This window comes from Somniosus microcephalus, unplaced genomic scaffold (assembly GCF_052327205.1).
Source record: "Somniosus microcephalus isolate GS21.2 unplaced genomic scaffold, FLI_Smic_1.0 unresolved_chr9, whole genome shotgun sequence".
Classification (NCBI taxonomy): domain Eukaryota; kingdom Metazoa; phylum Chordata; class Chondrichthyes; order Squaliformes; family Somniosidae; genus Somniosus; species Somniosus microcephalus.
The window spans coordinates 4,871,712-4,889,779 of NW_028225187.1; positions in this window are offsets into that span (position 1 = coordinate 4,871,712).

An 18,068-nucleotide genomic window follows, 5' to 3' on the forward strand; every position below is an offset into this window, starting at 1 on the left:
GGACCTTTGACACCGATGTAAATCATGTGTTGAATAAAACACAAATATCTCAAAGTTCAGGACATTATCTTAATCAGAGCTCTTTCGGGAATAAGACTGAAAGCTGGGCTCATACAGGACCGATCCAACGATAATGAACGGCTTCATTTACAGTTTTCATGTATTTGTATCGACCATGATAACACCTGCCAATTGAGTTATACATTTTACCGATTTCTCCGCAGTGTACATTGAATCAAGGAACAGAAACAGCCACGTTTCTCTCTGTCCCTGCAGTTTCCCCGTTGAAATGTGTTGCTTTCTCTGAGACAGGGACAGTTAAAGGGCATGTTTCAGGATAGGATCCCAGAAATTACCGTGGGTGATATTAGGGGGCGATCATTGAACGAGCCCCATTGACATTCCTCTCTCCGCTATTTTACTGCAGATGTTTACCTTTTTATTCTACATAGGTTAACGGTTCCAGTAACATTAGAACTGTCCCACCTCCTGACTCCATTCATCCAGTTCACTCAGGCAGGTCACCCAACCTCCACCTTCCAACAATGTCAACTGATCCTAAACTCTGCTGTCCATGTGCAGCCCTCCACAAGTTCCTTTCGCCCATCACCTTCTCCCTCACTGAGCCTCCGTGTCTCTCAATCCGCCAAAGTATTAAATTAAAAATTCTTACCCTTGGGTTATATCCCTCCATGGCTTCACCCCTCGCCCTCTCCACCCTCTCCTCCAACATTGCAGTAAACCCACCTGTGATCTCTCCACGCCTCTGTCACTGGCCTCTTTCGGTGGGACTGCCCTCACTTGGTTCCAGTCTTACTGATCTGATGGCAGCCAGAGCACCTCCAGCAATGACTTCTCTTCCCACACCAGCACCGTTCTTTCTCGAGTCTCTGAACTTTCCATTCTTGTCCCTCCTCTTCCTCATCTACATGCTGCCCTTTGTGATATCATCTACAGACATGGGGTCAGCTTCCACATGTCTGCTGACAACACCCAGCTCCAGCTCCCCACCATCTCTCTCCACCCTCCACTACTCCACATGTCTGCTGACAACACCCAGCTCCAGCTCTTCACCATCTCTCTCCACCCTCCACTACTCCACATGACTGCTGACAACACCCAGCTCCAGCTCTCCACTATCTCTCCCCACCCTGCACTACTCCACATGTCTGCTGACAACACCCAGCTCCAGCTCTCCACTATCTCTCTCCACCCTCCACTACTCCACCTGTCTGCTGACAACACCCAGCTCCAGCTCTCCACTATCTCTCTCCATCCTCCACTACTCCACATGTCTGCTGACAACACCCAGCTCCAGCTCTCCAACATCTCTCTCCACCATCCACTACTCCACATGTCTGCTGACAACACCCAGCTCCAGCTCTCCACCATCTCTCCCCTCCCTCCACTACTCCACATGTCTGCTGACATCACCCAGCTCCAGTTCTCCACCATCTCTCTCCACCATCCACTACTCCACATGTCTGCTGACAACACCCAGCTCCAGCTCTCCACCATCTCTCTCCACCCTACACTACTCCACATGTCTGCTGACAACAACCAGCTCCAGCTCTCCACCATCTCTCTCCACCCTCCACTACTCCACATGTCTGCTGACAACACCCAGCTCCAGCTCTCCGACATCTGTCACCACCCTCCACTACAGCACATGTCTGCTGACAACACCCAGCTCCAGCTCTCCACCCTCTCTCTCCACCCTCCACTACTCCACATTTCTGCTGACAACACCCAGCTCCAGCTCTCCACCATCTCCCTCCATCCTCCACTACTCCACATGTCTGCTGACAACACCCAGCTCCAGCTCTCCACCATCTCTCTCCACCCTCCACTACTCCACATGTCTACTGACAACGCCCAGCTCCAGCTCTCCACCATCTCTCTCCACCCTCCACTACTCCACATGTCTGCTGACAACACCCAGCTCCAGCTCTCCACCATCTCTCTCCACCCTCCACTACTCCACATGTCTGCTGACAACACCCAGCTCCAGCTCTCCACCATCTCTCTCCACCCTCCACTACTCCACATGTCTGCTGACAACACTCAGCTCCAGCTCTCCACCATCTCTCTCCACCCTCCACTACTCCACATGTCTGCTGACAACACCCAGCTCCTGCTCTCCACCATCTCTCTCCACCCTCCACTACTCCACATGTCTGCTGACAACACACAGCTCCAGCTCTCCACCATCTCTCTCCACCCTCCACTACTCCACATGTCTGCTGACAACACCCAGCTCCAGCTCTCCACCATCTCTCTCCACCCTCCACTACTCCGCATGTCTGCTGACAACACCCAGCTCCAGCTCTCCACCATCTCTCTCCACGCTCCACTACTCCACCTGTCTGCTGACAACACCCAGCTCCAGCTCTCCACCATCTCTCTCCACCCTCCATTACTCCACATGTCTGCTGACAACACCCAGCTCCAGCTCTCCACCATCTCTCTCCACCCTTCACTCCCTCTGCATTATCAGACTCTTTTGCAGGGTCTGCTATTTTCTCCAATTAAACATTGGAAAGACCAAAGCCATTATCTTTGGCTACAACACAATCTCCATACGCAGGTCACCGATTCCATCCGCCTTTCTCGCTGTTATCTCAGGCTGCATATTACGTTTGTGACCTCTGATCCCTATACGTAACTGACATGACAATCCTGCCTCATACCCTCTCCATCATATCTGGCCGTTCCTCCACCACCATAATATCGCTGGCCTCTCTCAATACCTTTGCCCATCTGGCCCTCAAACCCTGAATCAGGCATTTACCAGCTGCAGACACAAGGTCCTCTCCTCCAATCAGTCGCCTCTTCATTCCTCTTGCATTGACCATTTGGTGGGACTTCCGCTTCTCGTATCCACGTTTACCTATCTGATTGGAGCCAGAGAATCTCCAGCAATGGCTTCTCTCCCCTCCCCCACCCTCCGAAGCACTATTCCCTGTGAAGAATCCCAAGGATCTATCCTAGCCCTCATTTATTCCTCTTCTACATGCCTCCCGTTGAAGCTTCCAGCGGCAGATATGGCACCAGCTCTTACATATACGTTAATGACACCAGATTCACCTGTCTGTTCCTTTCTGTCTGACTGTGTCTCCGTCTATCTGTCTGTGTCTCCGTCGAGGTTTTTTTCTTTGTTTCCATCTCTCTCTGTCTCTCTACTGCTGCCTGTCTCTCTGTTTTTTTCCCTGTCTGTATCTCTATCTGACTCTCGCTGTCTCTGTCTTTGTCACTCTCTCTCTGTCCTCACTTTCTCTCTCTCTGTCCTTCTGTGTCTGTATCTCTCCTTCTCCATCTACATCTGTCTCTGTCTCCGGATGCCTGTCTCGGTGTGTCTGTCTCTGGATGCATGTTTCCATGTGTCTGTCTCTTTATGTCTGACACTCTATGTCTCTTTGTTGTCTTTGTATGTCAGACTCTGTCTGTCCACCATAGTTTGTCTGTCTCTGTCTATCTATGTCCGTCTGTTTTTTTCTCTGTCTGATTTTGTCTGTCTGTCTCTGTCTGGTATAGTTTGTCTGTATGTCTCTGTCTCATTCAATCTGTTTTTCAATTACGCTCTCTGCCTCTCTCCCTCTGTCTCTATCTCTGTTTGTATGTCACTGTATGTCTGTTCATGTCTACCTGCTCTGTCTCTGTTTTTCTCTGAGTCCGTCTCACCCTGTCTGTCCCTCTGTCTCACTCTGTCTGTCTCTCTCTCTGTCTCACCCTGTCTGTCTCTCTCTATATCTCAACCTGTCTGTCTGTCTCTCTGTCTCACCCTGTCTGTCTCTCTCCCTGTCGCACTCTGTCTCTCTCCCTGTCTCACCCTGTCTCACCCTTTCTCACCCTGTCTCTCTCTGTGTCTTTCTGTCTCTCGCTGTGTCTCTCTGTGTCTCTCTCTGCCTCTTTCTGCCTCTCTCTGTCTCTCTCTGCCTCTCTCTGCCGCTCTATCTCTCTGGCTCTGGATTTCTGGCTCTCTGGCTCTGTCTCTCTGTCTATGTTTCTCTGGCTCTATCTCTCTGTCTCTCTGTCTTTGGCATTGTTTGTCTCCGACTGTCTCTATCCCTATATTCATCTATCTGTGTTTGTATATCGGTCTCTGTCTGTCTGACGTTGGCTGACTGTCTGTTTCTGTCTCTGTCTCCTGCCCCTCTTCTTCCCATCTTCTGCCCATCTGCTGTCGCTCGCTGTCTCTCTCTGACATTCTCTGGCCCTCTCTGGCCCTCGATGGCCCTCGATGGCCCTCGCGGGCCCTCTCTGGCCCTCTCTAACTCTCTCTGGCTCTCTGACTCTCTCTCTGACTCTCTCTCCCTGTCTCACTCTCTGTCTCTCTCTCTCTGTCTCTCTCTCTCACTTTCTGTTGCTGACTGTGCCTCTGTCTGTCTTCGTCATTGTCTTGTCTGTAGGTCTTTGTCTGACTGTCTCTGACTCTCTGTCTACCTATGTCTGACACAGTCAGTCAGAGGATTTTTCTCCCTGGGTCTCTGTATATCTGATGTCTGTCTGTCTCTCTGCCTGCCTGTCTCTCTCTATGTCTGTCTATTTCCATCTGTATGTCTGTCTGATTATCGCTCTTTCTCTCTCTGCTCTCTCTGTCTCTGTGAGATTGTTTCTATCAGTCTCTTCTGTCTGAGTCTGACTCAATTTGTCTCTGTATGACTGTCTCTGTATGTCCTTGTCTGTCTGTCACACTCTGCATGTTCTGTCATTGTCAGTCTCAGTATTGCGTGTATGCCTCTGTCACTATCTGCCAGTCTGTCTCTATCTCTCTGTATATCTCTGTCTGATCTCCCTCTCAATGTCAACCTCTGACTGTTTCTCGGTCTGTCTCACTCTGTTTTTCTGTGTCTCTGTCTGCCTCTCCCTTTAAATCGCTGTTTGCCTCTCAGTCTGTCTTCCACACTTTGTGTGTCTGTCTTCCATCTGTGTGCCTATGTGTCTCTCTGTCTGTCTCTCTCTCTCAGGCTGCTTCTTTCACTCTGTTTGTATTTGTCTCTAAGTGTGTCTGTTTCTGTTTCTATCTGTCAGTCTGTAGGTTTCTAACTGTGTCTGTCTCTGTCTGTCAGCCTGATTTTGTATGACTGTCTGCCTGTCTCTCTGTCTGTTTGTTTATCTCTGCCTCCCTGTATCTGTCTCTCTATATCTGTGTCTCTGTGTCTCTGTTTTTCTCTGTTTCTCTCTGTCTCTCTGTCTCTGTCTGTCTCTGGCTGTCTGTGTCTCTGTGCCTGTCTCTGTCTGTATGTCTCTCTGTCTCTCCATCTCTCTGCCTCTGCATGTCTCTGCCTGCCTGTCTCTCTGTCTGCCTGTCTCTCTGTCTGTCTGCCTGTCTCTCTCTCTCTGCCTGTCTCTCTTTCTGCCTCTCTGCCTGCCTGTCTTACTAGCTCTCTGTCTCTGTCTTTCTTTGTCTCTCTTTCTTTCTCTCTGTCTGTATATCTCTGTCTGCCTGCCTCTGTCTGTCTGTTTGTCTGTCTGTATGTCGCTGTCTCTCTGTCTGCCTGTCTCTCTCTCTGTTTCTGTGTTTCTGTATTTCTGAGCCTCTGTGACTATGTGAATCTGTTTTTGTTTGTCTCTGACTGTCTGTCTGTCGGACTGTTGTCTGTCTCTGTAAGTTTGCCTCTTACACTTTGATTGTATCTGTCTCTAAGTTTGTGTGTCTGTCTCTGTCTACATGTCTGTCTCTCTCTCTCCTTTTCTCTCTCTCCATCTCTCTCTCTCCATCTCTCTCTCTGACCACCTCTCTCTCTCTCCATCTCTCTCTCTCTCTCTGTCTGTCTCTCTCTCTCTCTCAGTCTTCTCTGTCTCTCTCTGTCTCTCTCTGTTTCTCTCTGTCTCTCTCTTTCAGTTTCTCTGTCTGTCTCTGTCTATCTCTGTCTCTCTTCCTGTATCTCTCTATCTATCAGTCTCCTTCTCTCTGTCTCTGCCTTTGTGTATCTTCATGCCTGTCTCTGTCTGTCTCTGTATGTCAGCCTCTGCTTCTCTGGCTGCCACTTTCACTTGTTTGTACCGGTCCCTGGATTTGTCTGTCTCTGTCTGTGTCTCTCTATCTCTCTGTCTCTCTGTTTCTGCCTCTCTGTCTTGCTGTCTCTGTCTCTCTGTCTCTCTTCTGGCTATCGGCTGGCCATTTTCTGACGCTCTCTGGCTGTCACTCTCTTTCACTCTCTGTCACTCTCTGTCACTCTCTGTCACTCTCTGTCTCCCTCTGTCTCCCTCTGTCGTGGTCTCTTTGTCCCTCTGGCTATCTGTCTCTGTCTCCTTCTCTCTGTCACTGTCTTTGTGTCACTGCATGCCTGTCATAGAAGCATAGAAACATAGAGGATAGGAGCAGGAGTGGGCCATTCGGCCCTTCGAGTCTGCTCCGCCATTCAATGAGATCATGGCTAATCATCCAAATTCAGTACCCTGTCCCTGCCTTCTCCCCATATCCCTTGATCCCTTTAGCCTCAAGAAATATATCCAAATCTATCTTGAATATATTTAATGAACTGGCCTCCACCGCCCTCTGTGGCAGAGAATTCCACAGGTTCACCACTCCCTGGGTGAAGAAATTCCTCCTCATTTCTGTCCTAAATGGCTTACCCCTTATCCTTAGACTATGACCCCCGGTGTGGAGATGCCGGAGTTGGACTTGGGTGGACAAATGTAAGAATTCACACAACACCAGGTTATAGTCCAACAGATTTATTTGAAATCACAAGCTTTCGGAGCACTGCTCCTTCGTCAGGTGAAGTGGAGAGATGCATAAAAACACAGCTTACACAACACGGAGAACCTTTACACAACAGGAAACACATTACTCAATATGGGATATCTTTACAAAGCAGACAACATCTCTAAACAACAGGGAAAACCTTTACACAACATAGAACATCTTTAAACAAAAGGGAACAACTTTATATAACAGGGAACATCTTTACACAACCGGGAATTTCTTTACACAGCAGAAAGCACCTTCATGCAAGTCCCTCTTCATCTCAGTCCCCGTTTCCCTGTCTGCCTACCTCACTCTCTGTTTCTCTCGCAGTCTCGGTTTTCCCTCAGTCTCTGTCTCTCCCTCGTGTTATTCGGTCTGTCTGTCTCTCTCTCTCTCTCTGGTTTCTTCAGTGTCTTTCTCAGTCCCTCCCATTGTGTGGCCAGAAAGACCCTTGCTGGTTTGCTGTGTGTCATTTTGTGACTGTCCCATTGTCGGTGGAGTAATACTGAGTGTCCTTGTGACATTATGCAGCCATGTGAGCCTGCCAACACGGTGTGGCGGGGTCCGGGTCTCTGGGCTGTTTGACGGCTATGCTATATCGTACAACACAGCCTGGATGCTTAAATTTGTCTCGCTAACAGACAGCACCGTGAGGCATCGGAACTTAAACACCAGCCGGGATCCTGCACCAGTCGACAGCCGAGCGGCACCGCGGAAACGTGCTGGGCCCATAACCCAGATGTCGAAGGATCGAAATCCATTCTCTGCTATTTGCATTCTTATTTACACCAACAATAAAAACCTCTATTGCTACACACAATCAAATCACACTTTACTTACACCAACTTCCTGCTTGCAATACACAACAGGGATAAATTATTAATTAAATTTACAATGGGTGTGTTCCAACAAAGATCTATTTATTAGTGTTGCCCTGTGAACAGGTAGCTTCTTCTGATCTAGTGGGTTGCATCAGAAGAGAGTTGACGATCACGAATTTAATTTCCTTTTGTTTCCCCTTTTACTTACAAGACCAAGCCACTTTTCAATCACCAGTCACTAGTTTCAGATTCCGCAGAGTAGTGATGTGGTAGCGTGGCCATGGTCTAATGCGCTGGATTAAACGTCCAGTTTTTTCGGGATGCGAGGGTGCGCGTTCCACCGCTGCCCGATATTGCAGCATTCGCAAATTTCGTCACTTGGACAACAGCCGTAAACCGTGCAGGGGTGTCGGTCTTGTTCAGTATTATGTCACCTTTTCCTTCAGTTGTTATTGGCAGACAGATCTGATTGCACAATTTCCTCTGGTCCATAATTGGCCTGAACACCTTCCCGAACACTACAAACACCGCCACTCAACCAACTGAATTCAGCTCGTTCACTCACTCGTCTCCACACCTGCTGCCTCTCACTTATTCGGATATGCACCACTTTTACAATTTTGTTATTTCCATTTTTTGCAACCTGTCGACCGCGCCCCCCATTGCTGTCAATCTCGCACCCACCATCTCTCCGTCGTTTCCCCGTTCGCCCTTCCAACCTTGCCGGTTCAACAGCCCCTCCCATTTGCTCCTGTGCTCCAATCCGATTAATGTAACACGAGTATCTTTTGTTCAATCTAACCTATCCAGACAGTGAAAGTTACATTAAGACATGGTTAAGAGAAGATCCATTCTGTAATAAAAAGGGTGGGTGGGATCTGGACTCTGACTTCAGGATGTGAGTCAGATGTGATTTTCATACCATTAGTCTGAGGAAGTTGTGATTCGCTGGGCAAACTTTTCCTATTGTTCTCTCCTCTTATAATTGTGATACATTTCAGGCTCAATGCGTCAGGTTTTATTGATCACACTTTACGCTTTACTTACAGCAACTTCCTTCTTCAGTAAACACAAGAACCTTCCACACAACTTTCAAATAACTTTGTTCGCGACAATATTAGCTGCAAATGCTGCAAACTTGGAGCAGCCTTGGCCTTCCCCTTTCTCTCAACGCATTCCTGCAGCGCCGCCTCTCCAGCACCTGATGGTGGTCTTAGGCCTTTACACAACAAGGAATACCTTCACACAAGACGGAACACCGTTGCACAACACGGAGAACCTTTACACAACAGGAAACACATTACTCAATATCGGACATCTTTACAAAGCAGACAACATCTCTAAATAACAGGGAAAACCTTAACACAACAGAGAACATCTTTACGCAACAGTGAACAACTTTATATAACGGGGAACATCTTTACACAACAGGGAATTTCTTTACACAGCAGAAAGCACCTTCATGCAAGTCTATCTCCTCATCTCAGTCCCCGTTTCCCTGTCTACAAACCCTCTCTGTTTCTCTCGAAGTCTCGGATTTCCCTCAGTCTCTGTCTCTCCCTTGTGTTATTCGGTCTGTCTCTCTCTCTCTCTCTCTCTTGTTTATTTAGTGTATTTCTCTATGCCTCCATTTGTGTGGCGAGAAAGACACTTGCTAGTTTTCTGTGTGTCATTTTGTGTCTGTCCCATTGTCGGTGGAGTAATACTGAGTGTCCTTGTGAAATTACGCAGCCATGTGAGCCTGCCAACACGGGTGCTGCGGGGTCCGGGTCTCTGGGCTGTTTGACGGCCATGCTGTAGCTTTCAACATAGCCTGGATGCTGAAATTTGTCTCGCTAACACACAGCACCGTGGGGCATCGGAAGCTAAGCACCAGACGGCAGTCTGCACCAACCGATAGCAGAGTGGCGCAGCGGAGGCGTGCTGGGCCCGCAACCCAAAGATCGATGGATCAAAACTATCCTCTACTATCAGCATTCTTATTTACACCAACAATAAAAACCTCTTTTGCTACACACAATCAAATCGCACTGATTTTATCACACTTTACTTACAACAACTTCCTGCTTGCAATACACAACAGGGATAAATTATTAATTAAATTTACAAAGGGTGTTTTCCAACAAAGATCTATTTATCAGTGTTGCCCTGTGAACAGGTAGCTTCTTCTGATCTAGTGGGTTGCATCAGAAGAGAGTTGACGATCACGAATTTAATTTCCTTTTGTTTCCCCTTTTACTTACAAGACCAAGCCACTTTTCAATCACCAGTCACTAGTTTCAGATTCCAGATAGTTTTGATGTGGTAGCGTGGCCGAGCGGTCTAATGCGCTGGATTAAACGTCTAGTTTTTTCGGGATGCGAGAGTGCGAATCCCACCGCAACCCGATATTGCAAATTTCGTCGCTTGGACAACAGCCGTAAACCGTGCAGCGGTGTCGGTCTTGTTCAGTATTATGTCACCTTTTCCTTCAGTTGTTATTGGCAGATCGATCTGATTGCAGAATTTCCTCTGGTCCATAACTGGCCTGAACACCGTCCCGAACACTACAAACACCGCCACTCAACCAACTGAATTCAGCTCGTTCACTCACTCGTCTCCACACCTGCTGCCTCTCACTTATTCAGATATGCACCACTTTTACAATTTTGTTTCTTCCATTTCTTACAATCTACCGACCGCGCCCTCCATTGCTGTCAAACTCGCACCCACCATCTCTCCGTCGTTTCCCCGTTCGCCCTTCCAATCTTGCCGGTTCAACAGCTCCTCCCATTTGCTCCTGTGCTCCAATCCGATTAATGTAACACGAGTATCTTTTGTTCAATCTAACCTATCCAGGCAGTGAAAGTTACATTAAGACATGGTTAAGAGAAGATCCATTCTGTAAAAAAAAGGGTGGGTGGGATCTGGACTCTGACTTCAGGATGTGAGTCAGATGTGTTTTTCATACCATTAGTCTGAGGAAGTTTTATTCGCTGGGCAAACTTTTCCTATTGTTCTCTCCTCTTATAATTATGATACATTTCAGGCTCAATGCGTCAGGTTTTATTGATCACACTTTACGCTTTACTTACAGCAACTTCCTTCTTCAGTAAACACAAGAACCTTCCACACAACTTTCAAATAAGTTTATTCGCGACAATATTAGCTGCAAATGCTGCAAACTTGGAGCAGCCTTGGCCTTCCCCTTTCTCTCAACGCATTCCTGCAGCGCCGCCTCTCCAGCACCAGATGGTGGTCTTGGCCTTTACACAACAAGGAATACCTTCACACAAGACGGAACACCGTTGCACAACACGGAGAAACTTTACACAACAGGAAACACATTACTCAATATCGGACATCTTTACAAAGCAGACAACATCTCTAAACAACAGGGAAAACCTTAACACAACAGATAACATCTTTACGCAAAAGTGAACAACTTTATATAACGGGGAACATCTTTACACAACAGGGAATTTCTTTACACAGCAGAAAGCACCTTCATGCAAGTCTATCTCCTCATCTCAGTCCCCGTTTCCCTGTCTGTCTACAAACCCTCTCTGTTTCTCTCGAAGTCTCGGATTTCCCTCAGTCTCTGTCTCTCCCTTGTGTTATTCGGTCTGTCTCTCTCTCTCTCTCTCTCTTGTTTATTCAGTGTATTTCTCTATCCCTCCCTTTGTGTGGCGAGAAAGACCCTTGCTAGTTTTCTGTGTGTCATTTTGTGTCTGTCCCATTGTCGGTGGAGTAATACTGAGTGTCCTTGTGAAATTACGCAGCCATGTGAGCCTGCCAACACGGGTGCTGCGGGGTCCGGGTCTCTGGGCTGTTTGACGGCCATGCTGTAGCTTTCAACACAGCCTGGATGCTGAAATTTGTCTCGCTAACACACAGCACCGTGGGGCATCGGAAGCTAAGCACCAGCCGGCATTCTGCACCAGCCGATAGCAGAGTGACGCAGCGGAAGCGTGCTGGGCTCGTAATACAGAAATCGATGGATCAAAACCACTCTCTGCTATTAGCATTCTTATTTACACCAACAATAAAAACCCCTTTTGCTACACACAATCAAATCGCACTGATTTTATCACACTTTACTTGCAACAACTTCCTGCTTGCAATACACAACAGGGATAAATTATTAATTAAATTTACAAAGGGTGTTTTCCAACAAAGATCTATTTATCAGTGTTGCCCTGTGAACAGGTAACTTCTTCTGATCTACTGGGTTGCATCAGAAGAGAGTTTGCCGATCACGAATTTAATTTCCTTTTGTGTCCCCTTTTACTTCGAAGACCAAGCCACTTTTCAATCACCAGTCACTAGTTTCAGATTCCACTGAGCATTGCTGTGGTAGCGTGGCCGAGCGGTCTAAGGTGCTGGATTAAGGCTCCAGTTTTTTCGGGGTGCGAGAGTTCGAAACCCACCGCTGCAAGATATTGCGGCATTCGTAAATTTCGTTGCTTGACTAACAGCCGTAAACCGTGACAGGCATGGCGGTTTTGTTCAGTATTATGTCACCTTTTCCTTCAGTTGTTATTGGCAGACAGATCTGATTGCAGAATTTCATCTGGTCCATCATTGCCCTGCTGTCAATGTCGCACCCACCATCTCTCCGTCGTTTCCCAGTTCGCTCTTCCAAACCTGCCGGTTGAACAGCAGCTCCCATTGGCTTCTGTGCTCCAATCAGATTAATATAACACGAAGATGTTTTTTCAATTTTGTACATTAAAAAAAGAACATGGGGGGATCTGGACTCTGTGTTCAGGATGTTAGTCGGATGTGTTTTTCATGCCATTAGTCTGAGGAATTTGTGATTAGGAGGGCAAATATTCCCTACTATTCTCTCCTCTTATAATTATGATAAATTTCAGGCTCAATGCGTATGGTTGCTTTACTTACAGCAACTTACTTCTTGCAATAAACACAAGAACCTGCAACACAACTTTCAAATCAGCTTATTCACACCAACATAAGCTGCAAATGATGCAAACTTGCAGCAGCCTTGGGCTGTCCCTTTCTCTCAACGCATTCCTGCAGCGCCGCCTCTCCAGCACCAGATGGTGCTCTTGGCCTTTACACAACAGGGAATACCTTCACACAAGACGGAACACCGTTACACAACACGGAGAACCTTTACACAACAGGAAACACATTACTCAATATCGGACATCTTTACAAAGCAGACAAAATCTCTAAACAACAGGGAAAATCTTTACACAACAGAGAACATCTTCACACAACAGGGAACAACTTTATATAACAGGGAACATCTTTACACAACCGGGAATTTCTTTACACAGCAGAAAGCACCTTCATGCAAGTCTCTCTCTTCATCTCAGTCTCCGTTTCCCTGTCTGTCTACAAACCCTCTCTGTTTCTCTCGCAGTCTCTGTTTTCCCTCCGTCTCTGTCTCTCCCTCGTGTTATTCGGTCTGTCTGTCTCTCTCTCTATCTCTCTCTCTGGTTTCTTCATTGTCTTTCTCTGTCCCTCCCTTTGTTTGGCCAGAAAGACACTTGCTAGTTTGCTGTGTGTCACTCTGTGTCTGTCCCATTGTCGGTGGAGTAATACTGAGTGTCCTTGTGACATTATGCAGCCATGTGAGCCTGCCAACACGGGTGCTGCGGGGTCCCGGTCTCTGGGCTGTTTGAAGGCCATGCTGCAGCTTTGAACACAGCTTGGATGCTGAAATTTGTCTCGCTAACAGACAGCACCGTGCGGCATCTGAAACTAAACACCAGCCGGCAGGTTACACCGGCCAACAGCAAAACGGCGCAGTGGAAGCGTGCTGGGCCCATAACTCTAGCGGTCGATGGCTCGAAACCATCTTCTGCTATTTGCATTCTTACTTATACCAACAATAAAAAGCTCCATTGCTGCCCACAATCACATCGCACTTAATTTTTTACCACTGTTTACAATTGACTTACTCCAACGTCCTGCTTGTAATACACAACAGGGATAAATTATGAATTCAATTTACAATAGGTGTGTTTCACAAACATCTATTTATTAGTGTTGCCATGCGAACACGTTGCTTCTTCTGATCCAGTGGGTTGCATCAGAAGTGAGTTTGCCGTCCACGAATATAATTTCCTTTTGTTTCCACTTTTTATTTTACATACCAAGCCACCTTTCAATCACCAGTTACGTGTTTCAGAAATCGCCGTGTGCTGTGGTAGCGGGGCTGAGCGGTCAACGGCGTTGGATTTATTCTCCAATTTCGCCGGGAGCTTGAAGTTCGAATCCCACCGCTGCCACATGTTGCAGCGCTCATAAATTGCGTCGTAAACAGTGCAGGCTGGCTGGTTTTGTTCACTATCATATCACTTTTTCCTTCAGTTGTTGTTGACAGGCAGATACGGTTTACAGAATTTCGTCTGGTCCACAATTGGCCGGAAACCAGCATTGGAAACTGCAACCATCGTTACCCAACCAACTGAATTCAGACCGTTCACTCACATCTCTCACTAATTGCTGCCTCTCACTTATTCAGATATACAGCACTTTTACATTTGTGTTTCTTGCATTTCTTACAATCTATCGATCGCGCCGCCCATTGCTGTCACTCTCGCACCCACCATCTCTCCGTCGTTTCCCCGTTCGCCCTTCCAAACTTGCCAGTTCAACAGCCCCTCCCATTTGCTCCTGTGCTCCAATCCAATTAATGTAACACGAGCATCTTTTGTTCAATCAAACCTATCCAGACAGCGAAAGTTACATTAAGACATGGTTAAGAGAAGATCCATTCTGTAATGCAAAAAAAAACTTGGAGGGGATGTGGACTCTATGTTCAGGATGAGAGTCAGATGTGCTTTTCAAACCATTAGTCTGAGGAAATGTGATTCGGAGGCAAATATTTCCTATTATTCCCTCCTCTTATAATTATGGTAACTTTCAGGCTCATTGCGGCAGGTATTTTTATCGCACTTTCCGCTTCACTTACAGCAACTTCCTTCTTGCAATAAACACAAGAACCTGCAACAAAACTTTCAAAACACTTTTCTCGCACCAACATAAGCTGCAAATGCTGCAAACTTGGAGCAGCCTTGGCCTTCCCCTTTCTCTCAACGCATTCCTGCAGCGCCGCCTCTCCAACACCAGATGGTGCTCTTGGCCTTTACACAACAAGGAATACCTTCACACAAGACGGAACACCGTTGCACAACACGGAGAACCTTTACACAACAGGAAACACATTACTCAATATCGGACATCTTTACAAAGCAGACAACATCTCTAAACAACAGGGAAAACCTTTACACAACAGAGAACATCTTCACACAATAGGAAACATCTTTACACAACAGGGAACATCTTTACCCTGCAGAAAGCTCCTTCATGCAAGTCTCTCTCTCTCTCTTCATCTCAGTCTCCGTTGTCCTGTCTGTCTACAAACCCTCTCTGTTTCTGTCGCTTGCTCGGTTTTCCCTCCGTCTCTATCTCTCCCTCGCTTTATTAGGCCTGTCTCTCTCTCTCTGGTTTCTTCAGTGTCTTTCTCTGTCCCTCCCTTTGTGTGGCCAGAAAGACCCTTGCTAGTTTTCTGTGTGGCATTCTGTGTCTGTCCCATTGTGGGTGGAGTAATACTGAGTGCCCTTGTGACATTATTCAGCCATGTGAGCTTCGCAGCACGGGTGTTGCGGGGTCCGGGTCTCTGGGCTGTTTGAGGGCCATGCTGTAGCTTTCAACACAGCCTGGATGCTGAAATTGGTCTCGCTAACACACAGCACCCTGCGCCATCGGAACCGAAACACCGGCCGGGATTCGGCACCAACCGACAGCAGAGCGGCGCAGCGGAAGCGTGCTGGGCCCGTAACCCAGAGGTCGATAGATCGAAGCCATCCTCTGCTATTAGCAGTCTTATTTACACCAACAATAAAACCCTCTATTGCTGCACACAATCAAGTCACACTTATTCTTATCACACTTTACTTACACCAACTTCCTGCTTGCAATACACAACACGGATAAATTATGAATTAAATTTATATTGGGTGTGTTCCAACAAAGATCTATTAATTAGTGTTGCCCTGTGAACAGGTAGCTTCTTCTGATCTGGTGGGTTGCATCAGAAGAGAGTTGCCGACCACGAATTTAATTTCCTTTTGTTTCCCCTTTTATTTAAAAGACCAAGCCTCATTTCATTCACCAGTTACTATTTTCAGATTCCTCAACCGATTGCTGTGGTAGCGTGGCCGAGCGGTCTAAGGCGCTGGATTCATGGTTCTCGTCTCTTTGGAGGCGCGCTTCAGAATCTCACCGCTGCCAGTTATGGTTGAATTTATAAATTTCGTTTCACAGAAAGCGTTATACTATGCAGGCCAGACAGTTTTGCCAATATCTATATCACTTCTTAAACTTTCGATGCTATCATTTCTGTTCACGCACACGTCTCCACGTGCGCTGTATCTCACTTACTCAGATTCCACCACTTTTTACAATTTTTTTGCTCCTTGCTGCCACCATCTCACCGCCGCTTCCCTGTTCGCCCTTCTAAACGGCTGTTAAGAAGCACATGGGAACCTTGGCTTTATCAATAGAGGAATAGAGAAGAAAACTAAAGAAGTTATGCTAAATCTTCCTAAAACACTGGTTACCCTCAGCGGGACTATTGTGTTCAATTATGGCATACACTTTGGGAAGGATGGCTAGGCCTTGGAGAGGGTGCAGGGCAGATTTCTAGAATGGTACCAAGTTATGTGGAGAGATTGGAGAACCTGGGATTGTTCTCCTTAAAGCAGAAACGGTAGAGATTTTCAAAAACTTGAAGTGGTGTGATAGGTCAAGTCATAGAGTCATAGAGTCATAGAGTTTTACAGCACAGAAAGAGGCCCTTCGGCCCATCGTGTCTGCGCCGCCCATCCATCCCTGTCCAGTCTAATCCCATTTTCCAGCATTTGGTCCATAGCCTTGTATGCAATGGCATTTCAAGTGCTCATCCAAATGGTTCTTGAATGTTGTGAGGGTTCCTGCCTCTACCACCCTTTCAGGCATTGAGTTCCACATTCCAACCACCCTCTGGGTGAAAAAGTTCCTCCTCAAATCCCCTCTAAATCTCCTGCCCCTTACCCTGAATCTATGCCCCCTTGTTATTGACCCCCCTACTAAGGGGAAAAGTTCCTCTTTGTCTACCCTATCTATGCCCCTCATCATTTTGTACACCTCAATCAGGTCCCCCCTCAGCCTTCTTTGCTCCAAGGAAAACAACCCCAGCCTGTCCAGCCTCTCTTCATAGCTGAGGCGCTCCATCCCAGGTAACATCCTGGTGAAGCTTCTCTGCAACCTCTCCAAAGCAATCACATCCTTCCTATAGTGAGGTGACCAGAACTGCACACAGTACTCCAGCTGTGGCCTCACCAGCGTTTTGTACAGCTCCATCATAACCTCCCTGCTCTTATATTCTATGCCTCGGCTAATGAAGGCAAGTATCCCATATGCCTTTTTAACCACCTTATCTACCTGTTCCGCTGCCTTCAGGGATCTATGTACATGTACACCAAGGTCCCTCTGACCCTCTGTACTTCCTAGGGTCCTACCACTCATTGTGTATTCCCTTGCCTTATTTGTCCGTCCAAAATGCATCACCTCGCACTTTTCAGGGTTAAATTCCATTTGCCACTTTTCCGCCCATCTGACCAACTCGTTTATATCGTCCTGTAGCCTGAGGCTTTCCTCCTCGCAATTTACCACCCCACCAATTTTCGTGTCATCTGCGAACTTACTGATCATACCTTTTACATTCTCATCCAAATCATTTATGTAGATCACAAACAACAAGGGACCCAGCACCGATCCCTGAGGTACCCCACTGGACACAGGCTTCCAGTCACAAAAGCAACCTTCGACCATCACCCTCTGCCTCCTGCCACTCAGCCAGTTTATGATCCAACGCGCCAAGGCACCCTGGATCCCATGGGCTCTTACCTTCTTGACCAGTCTCCTATGCGGGACTTTGTCAAAAGCTTTACTGAAGTCCATGTAAACCACATCCACAGCATTTCCCTCATCCACCCCCCTAGTCACCCCCTCGAAAAATTCAATCAGATTTGTCAGACATGATTTACCCTTGACAAAGCCATGCTGACTATCCCCGATTAATCCTTGCCTCTCCAAGTGGAGACTAATTTTGTCCCTCAGAATTTTTTCCAATAATTTCCCTACCACAGATGTTAGGCTCACTGGCCTGTAATTCCCTGGTTTATCCCTGCTACCCTTCTTGAATAATGGTACAACGTTAGCTGTTCTCCAGTCCTCTGGTACATCACCTGTGGCCAGAGAGGTTCTGAAAATTTGTGTCAGAGCCCCTGCAATCTCCTCCTTTGCCTCCCACAGCAGCCTGGGATACATCTCGTCTGGGCCTGGGGATTTATCCACTTTTTGGCCTGCTAAAACCGCTAGCACCTCCTCCCTCTCGATGCTAATATGTTCAAGTATGTCACAGCCCCCTTGCCCGATTTCTATGTCTGCATCGTCTTTCTCCATAGTGAACACAGATGCAAAAAATTCATTTAAAACCCCGCCTACATCATCTGGCTCTACACACAGATTGCCACTTTGGTCCCTAATGGGCC